Raw genomic sequence first — 21,229 nt, 5'->3', positions numbered from 1 at the left:
AGGTCCGTCCCAATTTTGAGTTCCTTGATTGGTCGTAGATACGTAGATGTTCAGGTCGTAGATATGTAGATATTTATATGATCCCCCTGCTTGAGAAATTTATTTCATAATGAACATAAGAACTCAAGTATCACGTCGAATGTCGAATACTTTATTAGTAGGAAAATCGTCCTGTCGAAGATTTGGTTACAATAAGCTTAGTTGGTCCAAATAATGGAGAAACATAAAAATGTCCAGAAATATGTCGAACTAGTGGTAGTATCTTTTGAGGTGTTTGGCGTGCCACGGGTGTAGTAAGGCCTTCCCCCGCTGGTCTTCTAAAGCATAAGTGCCTATTCGCACCACTTTAGTGACTTTGTATGGGCCCTCCCATGTTGGCCCGAGCGCACCGCTAGTTGAATCTTTTGTATTGAGTATAACCTTTCTTAACACCAGATCACCTTCTTTAAAGTCATGCTTCTTGACCTTCGAGTTGTAGTATCGAGCTATTCGATTTTTGTATTCAACCGTTCGTAGTCGTGCTGTTTCTCGATGTTCTTCTAATAGGTCGAGGTTGAGCTTTACGGATTCGTTGTTGTCAAGTAGAGTGAACTGCTCTACCCTTGGGGAGGGGAGTCCGATCTCGACTGGCACTACCGCTTCAGAGCCAAATGATAATGAAAATGGCGTTTCTCCTGTCGAAGTACAAGGTGTCGTTCTGTATGCCCATAATGCGTTGGGAAGTTCCTCTGCCGACAACCCTTTGAGCTTTTCTAATCTGGTCTTCAGAGTTCTTTTGATAATTTTGTTGACTGCTTCAACCTGCCCATTAGCCTGCGGATGTGCTGGTGAGGAACAGATGTGCTTAATGCCCAACTCCCTACAAAATTCTCGAAAGGCAGTATTGTCGAACTGCTTCCCATTATCACTGATAATGGCGTAGGGTATTCCGAAACGGCAAATTATGTTCTTCCAGATGAAGTCGGTGACCTTTTTCTCAGTAATTGTCGCTAGGGCTTTGGCTTCGGCCCACTTAGTAAAATAGTCGACTGGCACTACTGCAAATTTGGTCTGGCCCTTTCCTAGTGGGAGAGGCCCTATAAGGTCTATTCCCCACTGAGAAAAGGGCCAAGGACTCATTATGCTTGTTAGAGGCTCTGGCGGTTGTTTAGGTACGGTTGCAAACCGTTGGCATTTGTTGCATTTTTTGGTGAATTGCTTCGTGTCATTTAGCATGGTCGGCCAGTAGTACCCTTGTCGAACTATTTTGTGACTTAAGGATCGTGCTCCAGAATGGCTCCCACAAACACCCTCATGTATCTCTCTCATGACGTAGTCGGCTTCATCGGGCGTTAGACATTTTAAAAGCGGCAACGAGTAGCCTGTTTTGTACAGATTGTCGTCTTTAAGCACATATCTGGCCGCTCGTCGTTGTAGCTGCTGGGTCTCTATCTTTTCGTGGCTCAGTGGGCTTCCCTCCGGTCGCTTTCCTCGTTCTCTGCCCCGGCGTTAGGTCATTCTTTGGGCCGGCCCGTTATGTCACGGGCCGGTCTTCCCCAATCAGACTTCAACTCCTTGTCTCGTTTCGGGTCATTTTTGTTCTCCATAACATATACAAATATATGTGTGTGTATATATACATATACATATATATTCATACATACATATATACATACACGCACACGTCACGTTTATGGGTAAAATTGGATAGGATCTAACTTGGTCAAGGTCGGACACGTGGAATAACTAACTCGCCTTGTCGAGAAATGACCTGACGCTCAAGTCAGTAATTAGCTCTGACTCAATATTAAGTTGAGATAGAATGTGACACCCATATGCATAAGTGATGCTCTCTATTTATAGGTAGGGGATACGACAGGCCTTGCGATAGGCAATTACTCGTGTCGGAGGTCAAGTCGGACATGTTCCAAGCTGCGTGTCTAACCTAGGGATAGGTCGCACCACAGGACGGTTAATAGAAATGAACATTTGGCCAAGTGGTCCACCTTGGATCAGTTCGAGATGGACCTGAGTTTAAGCGCGTCCAAATGGACGTACCTGCGTCCTCCACGTAGCGTTCTGATTTTCACACTAGTAGAAATTCGATTTATTGTGACATTTTTTTAATGTCACAAAAATCTTTCGTGGCGCTTTTAACGCCATCACGTATGCACCCATCACGAAAGGTATACGAGACGTTTAAGGAACGTCACAAAAATTAGCACACGTGACGGTTAATTATTGTCATGAAATACATGGACTTCCACGACGTTCATAAAACGTCATGAAAAATGATTTCGTGATGGTGATACAAGGTCACAGAAAGACCTTGAATAGAGGAGGAGAGGTCACGCGACATCCTTTAATGACGGTGTTTAAACGTCACGAAAAGTATACATGACGGTCAAAATTCGTCCTCAATAAATATTTTGGTGACGGTTTAAAAACATCACTAATGATTTCATTTTGTGATGATTAAAAAAGAGTCATAGAAAATGTGTATTTAATTTTGATTGCAGCTGTTGCTTAATAGAAATATCATATAGTCAAATTGTCGATCGAACACGCAAATATAATAATTTAGATAACAAAGTTGAACTATATTAAACATGAACAAGGAAGCTAATATATTATTTTAGTATATACTAATATTCTCAAACACAAATTACAAAATTACGAAATTAAACATGTTCCCTACACACCAACCCAGACAACAAAGCTCATCGATCAATTAGTTTCATTCGCAATTGTCGACATCTTTGGGGTCCTGAAAGACCTAATGAAAAAACAATACTCAAGTTAGATAAATGAATAACGAAAGATAGATAAGGTTAAGAAAGTCACTTTCTAAAAAATGTGTCTATCTATTAAAAATGGTAAAGGATCGTGATATTTGCAAATAACATTCTTAAATACACATCTTCTACATCCTTTAGTAATATCGCATAATATTTAAAAATTTAAAGAAGTATCACAATGATTGAAAACATACATTAATCTTCTACAAAACTACAAATTGTTAACATTCATAGTTTTCTTTATCAACTTACTCGATAATCTGATAAAACAACCAAGATAACTGAAGGGATCAGAATCCCGGAGCGGAAACGGATTTTCGTTACTGATTTTTGGGATACAAAATCGAATTACAAAGAAGGAAAATATAGAGGAAAATTTACCTTTGAAAACGTTTCTTCAACTAGTTTTCCTCGAACACCACAACTGTTTCTTCCTCGCTATCCTCTTGGGTCTCGGGATCGTGCTGGTGGGAGCAATCCTTTGGAATGAAAGGGAAAAATCGAGAGAAAGAGCTTGATCTTTGAGAGAAAATTAATGGGGTTTGCTTTTTCTGTCTCTTGTTCTGTTTTTCTTCAACCATTGAAGAAGAAGAACAATGACGTGGGATAACTCCCCACGTCACAGCAACCCCCCACTCCCCTGCAATTTTGCAGGGGAGTTAATATTAATAATAATATTAATATATATATATATAATAATAATAATAATAATAATTAAAATATATATATAATAATTAATATATATATAAAATTAATTAATCCAATTAATTAATATAATTCATTATTAATCCAATTAATAATTAATAAATATATATATACATAAATAACTAACATTTAATTATTTATTATAAAATTAGAATCATATTCTAAAACATTTCTCTCGTATAACCTATAGTTTTAATGTATACATTATGCACATTATTTTTAACCTATAGTTTTAATATGAATCTCATTCATATTAATTTTATTTGAATCTCATTCAAATAATATCTCTCATAATATATAGTTTTAATTTACAATTAACTATATATATTATAATGTATCAATATACATATAATCCCTTAAGTAATTTGAACAATTCAAATTCTTCCAAAAATTTGATCCTCGTTTTACCCGTTATGAGCTAGCAGTTGCACTCTTCTCACTGCAGAATGTTTTCGTGTCCAAGGATATACGACCATTAATGACGAGTCAATCCTTCACGAGTGTTCGTAACTCAAATTGGGTCAAATTACCGTTTTACCCCTGAGTTACATCTTACTCTTTAAACACCACTGCTCCTCTAATGAACAACTCGGTTATGGTCCAACCAATAACCGGAAGTCCCTCTCGGCCAATGAGAGGGTGGGGCCCCTTGTTCAAGTCCCGGAGTTAGCATTTAAGGAAACACTCATCTACTCCCCTAAAGTCGGGGAGGAGTGAATTCCATAGTGTTGCTAGGATAAGGTACCTAGCCTTATCCATATACTATAGACCCTTTAGGCTATTCACGGGATATTATCCATTCATATATTAGGGGTATATCAAATATATACCCCATATATCAAATATATACCTAGTATATATACTGTCTCGATTACATTAAAATAACCTTGGATGTTTAGTTTATTGGATTTGGACAATGCAATGCTATGTTTCAACAACAAATTTATTGAATAAAACTTTATTGCATATACATTTGTTTTTACATAATACAAACTATGACTTTAGGGCAACACACCCAACAATAAGTCAATAATGTTACTTTCATAATAGTTGAAGTAATGAAATTGGTGTATTACCTTAAGGGACAAATTTTTCTGCACATTATTAGTTGCCTACAAGAAAATGATTAAGTCGTCTAAGTTAGCCATGTGTCGAAAGGATAAGAACAAATAAGCTAAATAACAATCTTACCTCTTCGTGCCTTGTTTCTATTTCCTCCTTCGGTAGCCTACCCTCCTATTTCTTATTCCTTTATCTTAACTTCATTTTCTCTTGTTTCTATTTCCTTTATATTCTCTGTTTTTTCTCCTTCCTTACTATCCTCCTCTCTTGTTTCTCCTTCCTTTATCTTCTCTTCTTTTTCTCGTTCCATTGTCTCTTGCACCTTACTATCACTTGGTATCGAAACATTTTGTTTATATTTCGCCAATTCCTCTTCCAACTCCTTAACCCTTTTGGAGTACCAATCTTCGAGATTTGAACAAACCTTCTCCTCTTCCAACTTAGAGGTCGACCGTTTCGTTGGTTTATGATAGTATTGAGTCTTCATTATATACTTACGCACACCTGTAAGTTGTCCAGGACGGTCTCGGGTACCCAAACAAGTGATAGTGCATCTTCTCCTGGACAGTTGTTGCTATCATCTTCACTTTGTGTAACTTTTATCTCCTCCTACGTTTGTAGAATGAGATTAAAATAAGTAAAAGATGAACCCATTTAGCAAAATACTCATACCTCGATACGTATCATGCGTGCGACTACAACTCTAGTACATTATTCCCTGATATTTCCATCTTTGTCCATACGCACTTTATTCCATAACGTGCCTCGATCCCTCAGGTCTTCCTCACATTGGGAATTTTTCTGTATACAAAGTTAGGCAAACTTAGCGAATATGGCTTAAAAGATAATCAAGACATATGATATCCGATTTAGTAGGTGTATCTTACCAATTTTTCAGAGAGATTTGCGTGCTCGTTTCGTGACAACCTGTGGTTGTATACATGCATTCCCCGTAATTCTCTATTCCGTTCACTTAAAGCCTTTATAATAGTGCATAAATTCGTATCAGTTTTAGATGCATTTGTCTATATACATTAAACCAAAAGTACTAATATATATCACACCATAATGAGTACCTGGAATTCCGTACTAAGTCTGGACTGGACAAACCTTTCCCAGTGTTCTTGTGGAATATGGGATTCATCCTTCGAAACCACCTTCAACTTCGTTGGATCATCGCGATAACGGTTTAGTAGGTGGAAGTCAACTTCCATTTATATTGACAAAATAAATTACTGGCACAGCTCAAGATATCTCTCTTCGCCCTCTGATCAACAACGAATCCACCATATTTTGTCAATAATAATTAAATAGATAAGATCACTGCCTCACTGAAATCACTATATTGTGCTTTAAATTTAACTATACCTGAACCAACTAATATATCTTATCTTTGGTCTCTGTCAGAACCAGCTTCCAATTGTCATATATTATTGGGACATGGTGGCGAACGCACGTCCCAATCCAGCTGCTCAACTTATGCCCGTTCTTACCTATTGGTTGCCCTTCTTCATTGTATTGAATTACTTTCTTCTTTCCTTCACTACTCGCACGTGTGATATCGTGCATCCGAGTACGTCCACGAATATTTCGTTTGCTGGACTCTCCTTTTACATCCTCACCAGCAGACTGCTTACTATCTTCAATTGACTTGGCCTCTTCCTTCATCTGTTTCAATTTGTTTGACAATATATACTTAAACAAGATTAGGCCAACCATTGAATATGTATACCAAAGCACAATCATTAAATCGCATCGCCTTAAGCATTACATCTGGAAAATAGTAATGCATCTACTTGGGAATCACTTAACTCATGAAAATATCATATATAAAGATTAGTACAAGCATTCCAACTTACAAATGAAGTCATAGAATTACTAAGCATAGTATGGTTCATATTAAATAGTACGGGTGATAGAACATCATTGGGTATTACAATCTTCTCCTCTATGTTGTCAGTCAAAATGGTTTTTATCACTGAAGGGTGTCTAAATCGACGTTGGAGGACAATGTAGCGAAGTATCCCCAAGCTCATCATTAAAACCTACACAATTTACATCCCTTTGCGGAGGTCTAATAACGATATACCATTTTACATCTGCTGGATCTTCTACGTAGAAAACCTGTCTACCTTGTGAAGCTAGAATAAATGAGTCAGATGTATGGCCAATACGACTCAAGTCAACCAAAGTGAATCCAAGTTCATCTGTTTGGATACCATTTCAACTATCCACCCAATCACATCTGAATAATGGAATTTTGAATTTGTTGTAGCTAATTTACCATATGTCTTGAATGACTCCGAAGAACGTCATGTTTGCAACAATAGGGTTTTTGTCCTTTGCACTAGACACTTGCATGGTTGTAGCAACCAAACTAATTCCACTATTCTGAGCAGTTCGAGTAGAGTCACAAGATTTAGTATTGTAGCAACATCCATTGACCTTATAACCCTCATAAGTCAGAACATCTGGATTGGGGTCATGTGTTATTCATCTTAAAGCCTCCGAACACTACAACAAATCAGAGTTTTAATGTTGGACAAAAAAAATACGGAGGAAATGATAACGGACAAAAAAACTTGGAGGAAACAAGGACGGACCAGTTAAAAAGGGCGTTAAAATAAAATAAAAATAAAAATAAAAATTTTAATGACGGGCCAAGCCCGACATTAAAGATTACCCAATTTTTAAACCTAACTTTAGTTTTCACCCAAAAAATATCTGCCTCCCAGCTCCATAGTCTTCGTGGAAGGGTGCACGAACGGCAGTGGGAGCGACGGAGAACTCCGACGATGACCTCCATCTCTTCGATCGATGGCGACGTTCATCTCTTCAAGCGCAACACCTTCATCCCTCCGAGCGACATTAAGTTTGGTCCCTATATTTTTCCATATTTTTCTCCTTCCTCTCGATCTTCTTTTCTCTGTTTTCTCTGTTTTTATTTTTAGATCATCTGCGGGAAAAAAGGAGGAGAAGACGGGAAGCTCATTTTCCTTTCGATTTCCCCTGCTTTAATATGACTTTCTACTATATCTATGTTCATCTATAATCTAAATGAACTTTTATTCTTTCGTGAATTTGTGCAAGAGAGGGATCTCGATGCTTTGAGGATCCTAGAAGGAGAGTCCCTTATTGTTCTTCTCAGGCTATGAACCACCTGTTGAAAGCCCTAAATATCAAGTACCCATTCCCCTATTTCTTGAGGATAAATGTTTGTTAACTTGCTAATTTTGTTGATTGACTATTGCATACTTGAGTAACTTGATTGTGATCATTGGGATACACGAAACTTAGTTGAACGGTGAACTTCACAATAGAATGGTGTTTTTGCTGTTTGCACTCCGCCATGGACTCCACAATGGTAAGTTAGAGTGTTCGTTTCAATTACTATTAGTGTGGTACTCGCATTATTTTTTTAATAGCTACAATAAGTTTCAATTACTATTAGTGCGGTACTCGCATTATTTCTTTAATAGCCACGGTAAAGGAAGTTAGTACATATAATTTTCTTCTCAACTAGAACTTTTCTTATTCTTGATGTTTACATAACTCACACTCGATAGTGCATATTCTTCTTCCCCCATTTCATTTTTGGACGGCTTTCGTCCTTTTATATTGCTTTTGTCTTCTGAGTTATTCGAATTTATATCCTCCCCTCTGATTTTCCCCTTCTCTGTATTGGACAAATTGGACTAATTGTACTCCTCGTATTTATGGTTTTGTTTGAATTTCTGTGATGTTTTTTCCTCATGGCTTGGTTTTCTGTTGAATGATTTGAGTATCTGCTCATCTGGGTTGCTTTTGTTTTGAGAGAATTCTATGGCATTTGGTTGTTTCTGATTGTACTCTTTATGTATCTCTAGTTTCTTTAGCTGCAATACTTTGTTGGTCTTTTTGTTTATAATAACTTATTGTTATGTGAATGGATGTTTGGTTATGGAACCATAATTCTTGCATGAGTTGGTGTATTTGGTATTTTTGAAAGAAAATTAAGTTATATTTAAAATTGGACTTGAGTGAGTGCATTCCTGAGATAGATTTTAAAAAGCATATTATGTGGATATTTATTGTTTCTAGTTTTGGCCTTGATTCTATAAGAATGAGAAAGTTGGAATAGAGTAACTCTTGGTATTCTAATAAATGGAAAATATGCACTTCTAAGAATGAGCTAGAGCGCCTAGGCGTTATAGAAGAAAAAGGTGGGTTGCTAGAAGTAGACTTCCCCCTAGGACAAAATTCTTGCTTAAATTCCCAACGACCTTCTACTTAGCATTGTGCTATATAGCGAGCTATTAAACGTAGAAGTTGGAGGATGAGATATCTTCTCTCTTTATTTTTTATATTTTTATTAAAGGAGGATGAGATATATGGTTAAGAAAATAGGTCGTAGATTTAGAGATTCCATAATGTTTTGACTTGTTGGTATTATGAAAGTGCCAACTTTCATTGAGTTATTTTAGCTTATTGTTTTCAAATTCATAAGTTCTATTTTTTTTTACACACTTGTGTTGGTTTCTTCCGAACATTTTGTCTTGTTAAACTAAAATGTAATTCTCCTAATGCAATGAAATTTGTTATGGAAATGAATCATTGTTTTTCTTAACATCTTTTGGTTACACGTTCCTTTTCTTTTGAAATGAATCCAAAATTTTCAATCATTAGGGTTCCTGTTATATGGTCATCTTTAAACTTTCATATATTAGTATCATATTGCCTCTATTATGAAGTATGCTATCATCTCGATGTATTTTTTGTTGCATTGTATTGTTAAACATCCTATAAGCATGACAGTGGTAATGGTCACGAGCCATATTACAGTTTGGAACGAGAAGAAGAAGAAGATTTGATTGAACGCCATGGTGGACGAATAACTGGATCTATCAGCCAAAGAAAAAAAGTTAACTCATTCTTGTACTCTTTTTACTTATCCAAAAAAGAAAAATGAACTTGCACACTTTTTGTGATTTGGTTGGCTATTCAATTCTCTGTGTGGAGACAAATTATGGACATTTATGTTTGCAGAATTATCTACTATTTGATGAAGATATTGGGTCGAAAATCTTCCAAAGCCAAAGAGCTGGGGTATTTTTCCTTTAGTTTATAATTGAAATGAAATCTATACTCACTCTTGTATCTTCATTTACCTCTTTTAAATTTTAATTTTCTCTCCCTTTTTGTAGAACTGCTTTGCTCACTGAGGATGGTCGTTTATTTGACATGATTCGTACATCATCTTGCAATAAAACTCTTCCAAGACAAGAAAAACTCATAGAGAAAGTACAATCAATACAAGCAAAGAGCAAGTTTGCCTACTTATCTGATTGGAATACTGATGACACTAGGATTGTTGTTGTCAAACTTTTTAGGTGCCAATATTTCTGTTTGGGTTATTCTTGTTAGGTTGCAAATTGTTTATGCAATCATTTTCCGATGTTGTTAAACTTCATCAAATTTTCATTGAAATCTTTTTAGTAACTCATAATTATTTTATTTTTAAAATCTTCTAGATGTAGTGTGTCCTCGTCAAGAGGGGTCTATAGAGTGTCGATACTATGTGCAAAAATATATACGAGGAAAGGTGCAGAACTCTATTACTCCAATAAATGAACTTGTACATATTATTATCTATCTTTATGTGTTTATATATTGTATTTATTCTTATATTAGGATTATCTTTCTTTTTTTGTAGTTTAACAGAAAAAATTCATATCGACAAGAAGAAATTGACGAGGTTCGAATAGAATGGGCAACTTTTGTAGGAAGATTTGTGTAGGCCTACTTATGGATTCACTCATTTTGTTCATTTGATGTAAGTATTTGGGTCGGGTTACTTTCTGTAGTTGTATTAGTATAATGGAAATACTTTGTGTTTATATTATTGTTGAATTGTTGCTGTTTCTGTAGTAGTATTAGTAGAATGAAAATATTTTTTTTGTTTATATTAGTGTTGGATGGTTGTTGAATGCACATTTGTGGAGGAATGGTGGTCTTATTCGTTTTTTTTTTTGTATAGAAAGATGTTAAATATATATATGGATGTTTATATGAAGTGTTGAATTGTTGCTGAGTGTAATTTTTTTTAGGAATATATGGGTGGTTGACCCATTAATCTTTAAATATGGAAGTTTATACAGAAGTGTTGGATTGTTTTGTTTATAATATATAGAAGTCTGGATTCTTATGCTGAATGTAGTTTTGTTAGAGGGACGGGCGGTCCCATTTGTTCTTGTATGGAAGGGTGTTAATATAGAAGTTTTTGTTTTGTTTATAACCATGCTAGTTTTGAGTTATTCTAAAAGTGGAGAAGTTATGTTGAAATTTGTACTTTTGATTATTTGTTTTTTGAGTTTAAGGTTAGTTTTACTTGCCTATTAGTTTTTGAGTTTCAATAATATTGAGAATTAGTTTGTGAGAATAGGTTGGAAGGAGATATATTGGTTGGTTAATTTTGAGTTATATTCTAAATTGGAGAGGTCATGATGAAATTTATACTTACTTTTGATTGTTTGTGTTTTTGTTAAGCTTTTATAGAATAAGTTGGAAGGAAGAGATATATTGTTGGCTAGTTTTGAGTTATTCTAAAAGTGGAGAGGTGATGTTGAAATTTGTACTTTTGATTATTTGTGTGATTATTTGTGTTTTGAGTCTAAGGTTAGTTTTTGAGTTAAGTTTTATAATATATATTGTTTTATAATGGATGAATGTGTTAAAAGTTTTAGTTGCATATTGAGATATTATCATAGGTTTGAAGGAAATATATGTAGTTGGTTAGCCACGTCTGGGCAACCAAATATTTTTTTAATTAATTTATTCACAAAATAATGACGGTCAATGCCTGTCACGAAATATAGTCATTCCATGACGAACAGACGATGGCGTACAAACAATGACGCACATACAATGTCGGTTGTCACCCGTCATGGTTATCATTTCATGACGGGCATGTCCGTCATGAAAAACGCTATACATGACGGGCGCTACCCGACCTTAAAATAGTTCTTTCATGACGGCCATGTCCGGATGGAAAGAGAATATACATGACGGGCAATGCCCGACCTTAAAACTGTCCGACATGAAAGGGAAAAAGGACACTCGTATAGATGTCGGTCAGTGACCGACATGGTTATTATTTAATGACGGGCAATGCCCGTCATGAAAAGACAAATTTGTTGTAGTGGAAATGTTTTTACCATTACGCAATTCATCCATAACCTATTGTATAAACAAGTAAAACCTGTTAAATTCCAATTTCATTTCTTGTGAATGTATTTGGAAAAACCATTAAAATAATTTAATTACCTCCTCACGGATCCAAGAACCAAATGATCGATTGTGTTCATCCTGCAACCACTTTTCATTGGTCGATCTACTTGGATATTTCAATCTTAGAGAGTCCATATGATGACTTCATATTAACAATCAATCAGCACAAAGAAGTATATACTAATGTAATAAATGATGTAAACCATTTACAAAGAAGGATTACCTTATATATGGTTGTACAACATCAGTGTTCTTCTGGTCAAAGAAACTGTGTTGTCCTTCTCAAGGCGGCTTGATTTCTTCTGGTCGAACTTCTTCTCTTTACGACCTATTTTTGGTCCTAAGCAGCTCTTGACCATCAATGACTTTCTTGGCTTTATGCAGGACTTCGGCGAATACAACTGACTTTCCCTCGCCCAACTTGACCATCAACGTTTCGTTTGCCAGTCTAGCGAGGAAGTAGCTAATGGCCGAATCGTCTGAGCAATAGGTGACCTTCAGCTATTCCTATTGGAACCTGGTCACAGATTTCCGTAGTTTCTCGCCCTCATTCTGTCTGATGGTGGCGAGGTGGGTTGCCATTTTCTTGTCGTAATGTCGAGAAGAGAACTGACTTATGAATTTATTTCATAGCTGAGTATAGGTCGAGATTGATCTGGTGGGCAACTTGCGATATGATTGGGTTGACTTTTTGTTGCATAAATGTGTGTCGGTAGGCCTGTTTGACCACAAAAATTAACTCTTTCCCATCATTATTAACTAAAAAGATTTACATATTCTTAAAGTAGAACATGCATAGAACGTTTCTGAATAATTTGCAATATATGTTACTTCAGGAAAAATGTGAGAAAAATGCAGTCAAAATTCGAAGAAAATCACAGAAAAACTTTTTTGCTGGAATTGCACCACTCGCATATTTGAGGTCAACTTTGTCTGAACGTGCATTTCACTTAATGAAGGGCAAGGGAGTCATTTCCAACCTGTTTGAATAGACCTAAAACTAAAGAGTTGTTGACAGACTCTCAACACATTTCCACCTAAAATGGAGGGTAATTCAACAAACTTGAGGGTCTATAAAAGGAAGCTTCTCCCCCAGCAGCAAATCATCCATTCTCATATCATTTTCATCTTCCTTTTTTCTCGTTCTTAGCTGTAGAGTTTGTTCGTAGGCTTTAGATTTACGTTTTAGTTGTCTGTTTCTTGTATTTTCACTATTTTACTTATCGTATTGCCTTTAATTCGGGTTTGTACTTTTGTTCTTCGTCTATTCCGTTCTTTTAAAGTTATTAAGCGAGTTTACACTCCTCTCATGCTCGAAAGAGAAGAAGGTGAAGCTAGAACTCCTTGTACGCCGTTATTCTTTACTTAAATTCCATGTAAATTCCTTCTTTTATGTTTTGTGTGTTTTAATCCCTTTAATTATGGACTAAGTTATTTATCAACCTCTCTGTGGAATGCCTTATTCAAATGATTTGATTTTCGAACATGCTCGGGATTAAACAAGATTGCGCTTGGGTTCGTTTCTAAAAACTTCTCTTTACATCTTTTTTCCATTTTGCCCTGGGAAATTGATTTATGCACTACAGCCCAACTCTGAGAAGGGTGGGTCAGAGTTGAGCTTGGTAAAATAATAGGAAACCAATATGGGATATGACTTAGAAATAAGCGCATAAAAACATCGTCCTAGACATAGGCCATCTAACCAATAAATGAAAATGAGGTTATAATTACTTTCTATGATTGTAATCACACATAGAAATATGATTATAGGTTATCCTAGCCTCTGCAGCAACCAAAAAACGATACGTGAAAGAGTAGAACTCATATTCTCAAGATTTAGCCAAATAGTGGCTGGTGCATTTTCCCCAAAGTGTGTATCTTCTATATTTTTTTATCAAAACTAAGGTAAGAAGTAAAGAGGTTCAGTTTTATTAAATTGCTTGCTACTTGAAACTGCAAACAACAATATTTTATCACTATTTCTTCATAAGTCACAATTGCATCTTTGAACCATTCACTTCTTTAAAACTATTTTCAGAAGCACAAGTCCCTGAGGATTCGACCTTGGATTACTCCCAAGTATTACTTGTGACTGTGTACACTTGCACGTGTTTCTTATCTTTTGAAGGTAGAGAATGCCCCAATAAGTTTTTCGCGCCGTTGCTGAGGACTTAATTTTTCAAATCGTTTTCTTTTTAAGTGAATTGTTTCATGTCTGATTGTTGCACGCCTTTGTCATTTGACTTAATTGTTATATCTAACCTTTAGGGGAGTTGTGTATGAGCACAGTGTCCGGTTGGTTGAAGTTTGATGCATAAACTGAAAGAACCCTTAAAAGGAGAAAGTGTGAGCTGAGGTTGAGAAAAGAAAGAGAAAATCAAAAAGAGAAAGAAGTTGAAGTAGTTGAAGAAGTTGAAGAATAGATAATCGAGATGAATAGAAATCCACCTCCTCCTCAAGATCCTCCACCTCTACCAAGATTTACCTATGAATAGAGATATGGTAGGTGAAGGAGCAGCAAACCGAGCAGGAGAAGTTAATCCTAATCAGATAATTTTAGCAGATAACTGAAATGTAGCCATGTAAAATTACGTCACTCATGCGTTCGATAACTTAAATTCAGGGATAAGTAATCTTTTACCCCAAGCCACATAGTTCGAACTTAAGCCAGTTATGTTCCAGATGTTGCATACGATAAGCCAGTTTGGAGGACTAACTAATGAACACCCTTATTCCCATCTCAAATCTTTTATTGAAATAGCTAATTCATTTCAACTTCCTGGTGTCTCTGAAGATGAACTAAGACTAAAATTGTTTCATTTTTCTATTAGGGACAATGCAAGGACATGGCTAAATGCGCTAGAACTAGATTCTATCACCACTTGGGCGAAACCGACGAAGAAATTTTTGGGAAAGTACCATACTTTGACCATGAACGATGATCTTTGAGATGACATTGTATCTTTTCGACAAAAGTAGAACGAAGCAGTTTAAGAAGCTTGAGAGCGTTTCAAGGAATTACTCAGGAGATGCCCGAGTCACAAATTGTTCGCATGTGCAGCTCGAGCAATTTTTTAGAGGATTGGATCGTCCATCTATAATAATGTCGAACACCGCAACCAATAGCTCATTGTTAGAGAAGTCAGTTAATGAGATCGTTGACATTTTAAACAAGATGACAGACATTATGACCAAGGAGAAATAGGGAGGTCATTACCAAAGAAAGAAGCATCAATCGGAATGTTTGAGTTAGACACAACAGCTTCAATGTAAGCTTAAATGGCAGCTATGAACCAGATGTTGAAACAACTGACTGTGGAAAATGAAACCAAAACTTCAATTTCAGCAGAGATTCTTGAACCCTCTCCCGTTTTTCAAATTTCTGATATATCTTGTGTTTATTGTGATGACAACAACTTGTATGAAAACTGTCCAACTAATCCAACGTCTGTTTACTATGTAGGTCAAGGTGCCCAGTAGAATTTCAATCCGTATTCAAACACCTACAACCCTGGATGGAGACACCATCTCAACTTTTCGTGGACTAACCAACGAGGAGCTAGTAGTAGTGCACAAGCACCCGCTCAAGAATTCAAGCAAAATTACACCCCTCCTGGTTTTTCCACTCAACTTGCGTTGCCGCAACAACAATACAATCAACAATAGCTCAAAATAATTTCAGCAAGGTGGTAACAATGGGAGTTTGGAGGCCATGATGAAAGAATGTATATGACATGGAATGATGCTGCGATGAGAAGCTTGGAGATGCAAGTACGGCAGATAGCGAATGAACTAAAATCTATACCCCAAGGTACATTACCAGGACACAGAAAATCCTAAGCGAGATTGTGAAGGTAAAGAGCAATGTAAGGCAGTCCTCACGAGAAGCGAATTGAGTTATGATGGACCTATAAATCAACATAAAGGAACCGATGTAGCTACACATGTTCCTACATCAGTCCCTACTCCACAACCAGAAGAGAAACCTGAACCCGTAAGTTCAGAAGAGAAAGGTAAGAAAGCCGAAAAGGGTAAGCAAGAAGTGTCTTGCACTACTCCGCAGGTAAGTAATGTTAAGATCCCTCCACCTTTCCCCCAAAGGTAGTTAAAAAGAATCAACATAGTCATTTGAAGAAATTATTTGAAATATTGAAATAGTTGAATATAAATATCCCTCTTATAGATGTTTTAGAGAAAATGCCTAATTACACCAAGTTTTTGAAAGATATCATTTCTAGGCGTAAGAAATTAGGTGAGCATGAGATGATAGCCTTAACAAAGTGCAATAGTGATGCTTTAGGGAATCCATTGCCTGTCAAATGTGAGGATCCAGTTAGTTTCACCATCCCTTGCTCATTAGGTGGTAAGAATTTAGGGAGAGCATTATGTGACTTAGGATCAAGCATTAATTTTATGCCTCTCTCAGTCTTTAAGGAGTTTAATATAGGAGAAGCTCACCCCACTACTGTAACTTTGCAATCAGATGATATGTCTATAAAGAAACCGGAAGGAAAAATAGAAGATGTTCTCGTTAAAGTTGATAAGTTTATTTTTCCCGCCGATTTCATAATTTTGGATTGTGAAGCAGATCTTGAGGTGCCGATCATTCTTGGGAGGTCGTTCTTAGCAACTTGTGACATTGTATTCAATGTTAGGAAAGGAGAAATCACTGTGAAGGTCAATAATGAGCAAGTCACCTTCAACGTCTTTGACGCGATGCGTCTCCCGAATGAAGTCGAGGAGTGCTCTGCAATAGGGACAACTATGGAGGAACTCCAGGAAATTATTGTAAGGGACCTAGAAGCAAATTTGGAGGCAGCAGAAAAAGAAGGAAAAATTTCAGAAGTTCGAGTTTTTGCAGCCAACAGTAGCTTATTTGAATGCCTTGCAGCCTTTCATCATTGAACCTCCAGAATTGGAGAAGAAACCCCTACCCTTTCATTTCCAATATGCATATTTGGTTTAAACGATACTTTGTTGCTTACCATTTCTTCGTATTTGACTAATGAACATGAATCTTTACTTTGCAGGTTTTATCTAAGTACAAGAAGGCTATTGGTTGGACCATAGCGGACATAAGAGGAATTAGCTCTACTTTTTACATGCACAAAATCATATTGGAAGAAGGAGCTACTAATTCTATCGAAAGCCAAAGGAGGCTCAACCCCAAAATGAAAGAGGTGGTAAAAAAAGAGATAATAAAATGGTTAGACGCTGGGGTGATCTACCCCATTTCAGATAGCAGCTGGGTTAGTAATGCGTTTCCAAGATGGGTTGTATGAGGTAATAACCAACAACGACAATGAGTTGATCCATACGAGAACAGTGACTAGTTGGAGAGTGTGCATGGTTTACCGTCGTTTAAACAATGTAACTAGAAAAGACCATTTTTCACTTCCTTTTATTGACCAAATTCTTGATCGTCTTGCAGGGAAGGAGTGCTATTGCTTCTTTCATGGGTATTTTGGTTACACCAAGATTACAATAGTTCCGAAGGAACAAGAAAAGACCACTTTCACGTGTCCCTATGGGACATTTGCATTTCGTAGGATGTCGTTTGGTCTTTGTAATGCTCCTGCCACCTTCCAGAGATGCATGACTGCAATTTTTTCTGACATCGTAGAAATATTTATGGATGATTTTCTATTTTTGGAGAGTCTTTTGAAGCTTGTTTACAAAAATTGGAAAATGTATTAAAAAGTTGTGAAGAGACTAACCTCGTGCTTAATTGGGAAAAGTGTCATTTTATAGTACGTGAAGGAATAGTCTTAGATAACAAAATTTCAGGAAAAGTAATTGAGGTCGATAGGGCTAAGATAGATTTGATTGTCAAATTACCCCCACCCACTACTGTTAAAGGTGTTAGAAGTTTTTCAGGGCACGTGAGTTTTTACCGCCATTTTATAAAAAATTTGCGCAAATTCCTAAACCTTTATGTCAGTTATTAGAAGTGAATCGACCCTTTGATTTTGATGAAAATTGTATGAATGCTTTTGAGACACGTAAAGATGCATTTAGTTCAACACCCATCATAATTGAACCTCATTGGAACTTGCCATTTGAACTAATGTGTGATGCAAGAGATTTTGTAGTGGGTGCAATGTTAGGTAGACAAAAAGGTAAAGTTCTTCATCCTATTTATTATGCAAGTAAGACTTTGAACAGTAGTCAATTAAACTACACTGTGACTGATAAAGAACATTTAGCTGTTGTTTTCGCATTTACAAATTTCACTCATATTTGATTCGGACTAAGGTGATAGTTTTTACTGATCATTATGCATTAAAATACTTGTTTGCTAAAAAGAACCACGCCTAGGTTAATTAGATGGATATTATTGCTACAATAGTTTGATTTAGAGATAAGAGATAGAAAAGGAACAAAAAACCCAGTAGCAGATCATTTGTCTAGGCTAGAGTCCTCTTTGCGACATGATAACTCGAAAATCAAAGAACATTTTGTTGATGAGCATCTTTTAGCAGTTTCTGAATTACCTTGGTATGCTGATTACGCGAACTATCTAGTTTGCAACATAATTCCTACTGACTTAAGTAAGCACCAAATTAAAAAGTTCTTTCATGATGTTAGGTTTTATAGATGGGATGAACCTTTCTTGTTCAAATTAGGACCTGACAATATTCTTTGCAGGTGTGTTGTTGAGCATGAACAAAAGGAGATTCTAGAGACGTGCCACAAATCACCATATGGTGGACATTTCGCTGGACGAAAAACTGCAGCAAAGTTCATCAAGAGTGGTTTCTTTTGGCTGTCCCTATTTCGAGATGCACACATATTCGCTTAAAGTTGTAACCGATGTCAAAGATCAGGTAACTTGACACAAAAACATGAGATGTCCCAAAACACAATATTGGAAGTTGAGTTGTTCGATGTTTGGGGCATCGACTTTATGAGTCTGTTCCCACCATCATTCAGTAAGAATTACATTGTTTTGACGGTTGACTATGTTTCGAAATGGGTTGAGGCTTTGGCCACACCTACTAACGATGTTAAGGTAGTTTCTCTCTTCTTGCAAAAATTTGTTTTTACTAGATATAATACACATAGATGCTTCATTAGTGATGAGGGCACACATTTTTTAAACAGAGCAGTGAGTAATTTGTTTAAAAGGCATAACATTCATCATAAGATTGCTACTGCCTATAACCCTCTAACTAATGGATTAGTAGAGATATCCAATACAGCAATAAAATCAATTCTAGAGAAGTCTGTGAATGTGAATAGGAAGGACTGAGCTATTAAGCTTGATGATGTATTATGGGCATATAGAACTGCATATAAAACTTTGTTAGGTATGTCCCCATATCGCATTGTTTGTTGTAAAGTGTGTCATCTTCCACTAGAATTAGAACATAGAGCATTTTGTGCTACGCAGAAACTAAATTTTGATAATTCTACTGCAGCTGAAGCTCGGTTGCTACAGTTACATGAGTTGAATGAGTCTGTCATTTTTCTGATGAGAATGCTAAGATGTATAAAGAATAAACCAAAAAATGACATGATAAGAAAAATACTGGATAAGAATTTGGAATCTGGAGACTTAGTAATGTTGTTCAATTCTCGATTAAGATTGTTCCCAAGTAAGCTAAAGTCTAGATGGTCGGGCCCGTTTCTAGTTGAATGTGTTTATCCACATGGAGTTGTGGATTTAAGGGATTCGAAAGGTTATTTTTAAGGTAAGTGTGCATCGAGTAAAGAAATACTTTGGTGAGCATATTGACAGAGGTAAAACCTCTATACTATTGAAAGATCCACGAAAAGACAGTAAGAACAGTCCCTTTATCGGTGTTGAAGGCGTTTTTATGTAAAATATTTTTTGTCTTATTTTTGCAAAATTTTTACACCTTTCTTTATGCTTTTTTGTGTAGATTTTAAATCACTAGTTCATACCACTCTAGATACTGATGTTGACCTAATAAATGGAAGTGCGACTTCAGTGTAAACCAGAACTCACCATCAATGCAAAAATAGAAGTGTGACACGAATGCAGACAACTATAAATATTGACATTGGACCCATAAATGGAAGTGCGACTTCAGTGTAAATCACAACTCACGATCAATGCAGAACTAGACGTGCAATACTACGACAGACCACTATAGATACTGACATTGACCAAATAAAGGGAAATGCAGACTACAACTCACCATCAACTCACTGGTAGTTATACGTGTATCTATTGTTATATAAGGTGTGCATATTTTACTAAAGTGATTAAAAAATATTTGGTCAACATTACCTTCTGAATTAGAGATAACAAGTTTGTCCTTTTATTTATTTGTTTTGGTCCTGCCCTTTTTTACAATATTTTTCTTAACATGAACCTAAATTTTTTAACGGATGGTAAGACCGACTTCGAACTGTTGAACATCAAGACAACTTTGAGCAAATAGATGGAAAGACACTTCATCCTTGGAAAAGAAGGCAAGATGGCAAGACGGCACGATGGCGACACCGTGGAACGGACGCCAACTTTAAAACCCTATCGTGTGTGCAAGAAAGAGAAACTTGACAACCAAAAAAGAAAAATGGAAAGAATTGGAAGAAACCCTTGAACTTCAAGTCACAAGGTGGGTTTGATTTGATTTCGTAGGGTATGGATCCAACAAGGTGGGTTTGATTTGATTTCGTAGGGGTACGGATCCAACAAACATATCTACCACTCCCACCATTATTGATTCAATATCTATCAATGGATTAGAAAATTACACAATTTTTTATGTTTCCAAACTATGATCTCACAATCTTATATATAGATTCAATAGGCTGATTTCTAGTAATTAAACATCATTAGTAGGGAAGCCAATATACTCATGAATTAGTACACATTTCGACTATAAGAAAAATGGGTCACAGCATGTATGTTCTTTTAAAATATACCATTTTTAAAAATAGCTAAACAACTTCCAATTTTTTGATACGAAATTACCTTCATTAAAGGGACGGTTGCAAATATGTTAAAAACATTTAGTAAAATTAGTAAAATAACAACCACATTTAGTTTTTTCAAATATAACATTTAAAAAAACGGAGGTCCATTTTTAAAATGATAATTTTACCCAAATGATATAAATCCATAATATATCTATGATATATATGACTATTGATATATGTATGTGATATACATATGATATACTACTTATATGAGTATCTGTGCAATATGTATGTGATATACTTCTATTATACTATCGATATGAGTGTCTGATATACTACTGATATGAGTGTCTGATATACTACTGATATGAGTGAAAAATGTTTTTATATTTGAAAATTTAAAAAAGGCGACATATTTTGAAATACATAGAATGACTACTAATATATGTATGTGATATAGATTTGATATACTACTAATATGAGTGTCTGTGCAATATGTATGTGATATATCTAATATACTATTGATA

At 35.9% G+C, this 21,229-nt stretch overlaps 1 long non-coding RNA gene and 1 other non-coding gene across 2 annotated transcripts; one reads left to right on the top strand and one right to left on the bottom strand.

The window, feature by feature from the left end:
• The first annotated feature begins 7,590 nt into the window (after positions 1-7,590).
• LOC148209633 (uncharacterized) lies at positions 7,591-9,726 on the top strand. The gene is made up of 3 exons (XR_015793179.1): positions 7,591-7,727; positions 7,842-7,908; positions 9,366-9,726. It is a non-coding gene; the product is annotated as an uncharacterized LOC148209633 (long non-coding RNA).
• Positions 9,727-14,750: 5,024 nt separating this feature from the next.
• On the bottom strand, positions 14,751-14,857 carry LOC148209632 (small nucleolar RNA R71). Its single transcript, XR_015793368.1, has one exon. It is a non-coding gene; the product is annotated as a small nucleolar RNA R71 (small nucleolar RNA).
• Positions 14,858-21,229: the final 6,372 nt, after the last annotated feature.

The sequence above is a fragment of the Momordica charantia genome, assembly GCF_013281855.1.
Source record: "Momordica charantia cultivar OHB3-1 chromosome 8 unlocalized genomic scaffold, Mcharantia_2.0 BLBB01000008.1, whole genome shotgun sequence".
NCBI classification, from domain to species: domain Eukaryota; kingdom Viridiplantae; phylum Streptophyta; class Magnoliopsida; order Cucurbitales; family Cucurbitaceae; genus Momordica; species Momordica charantia.
This window is presented reverse-complemented; position numbering and strand designations above follow the sequence as displayed.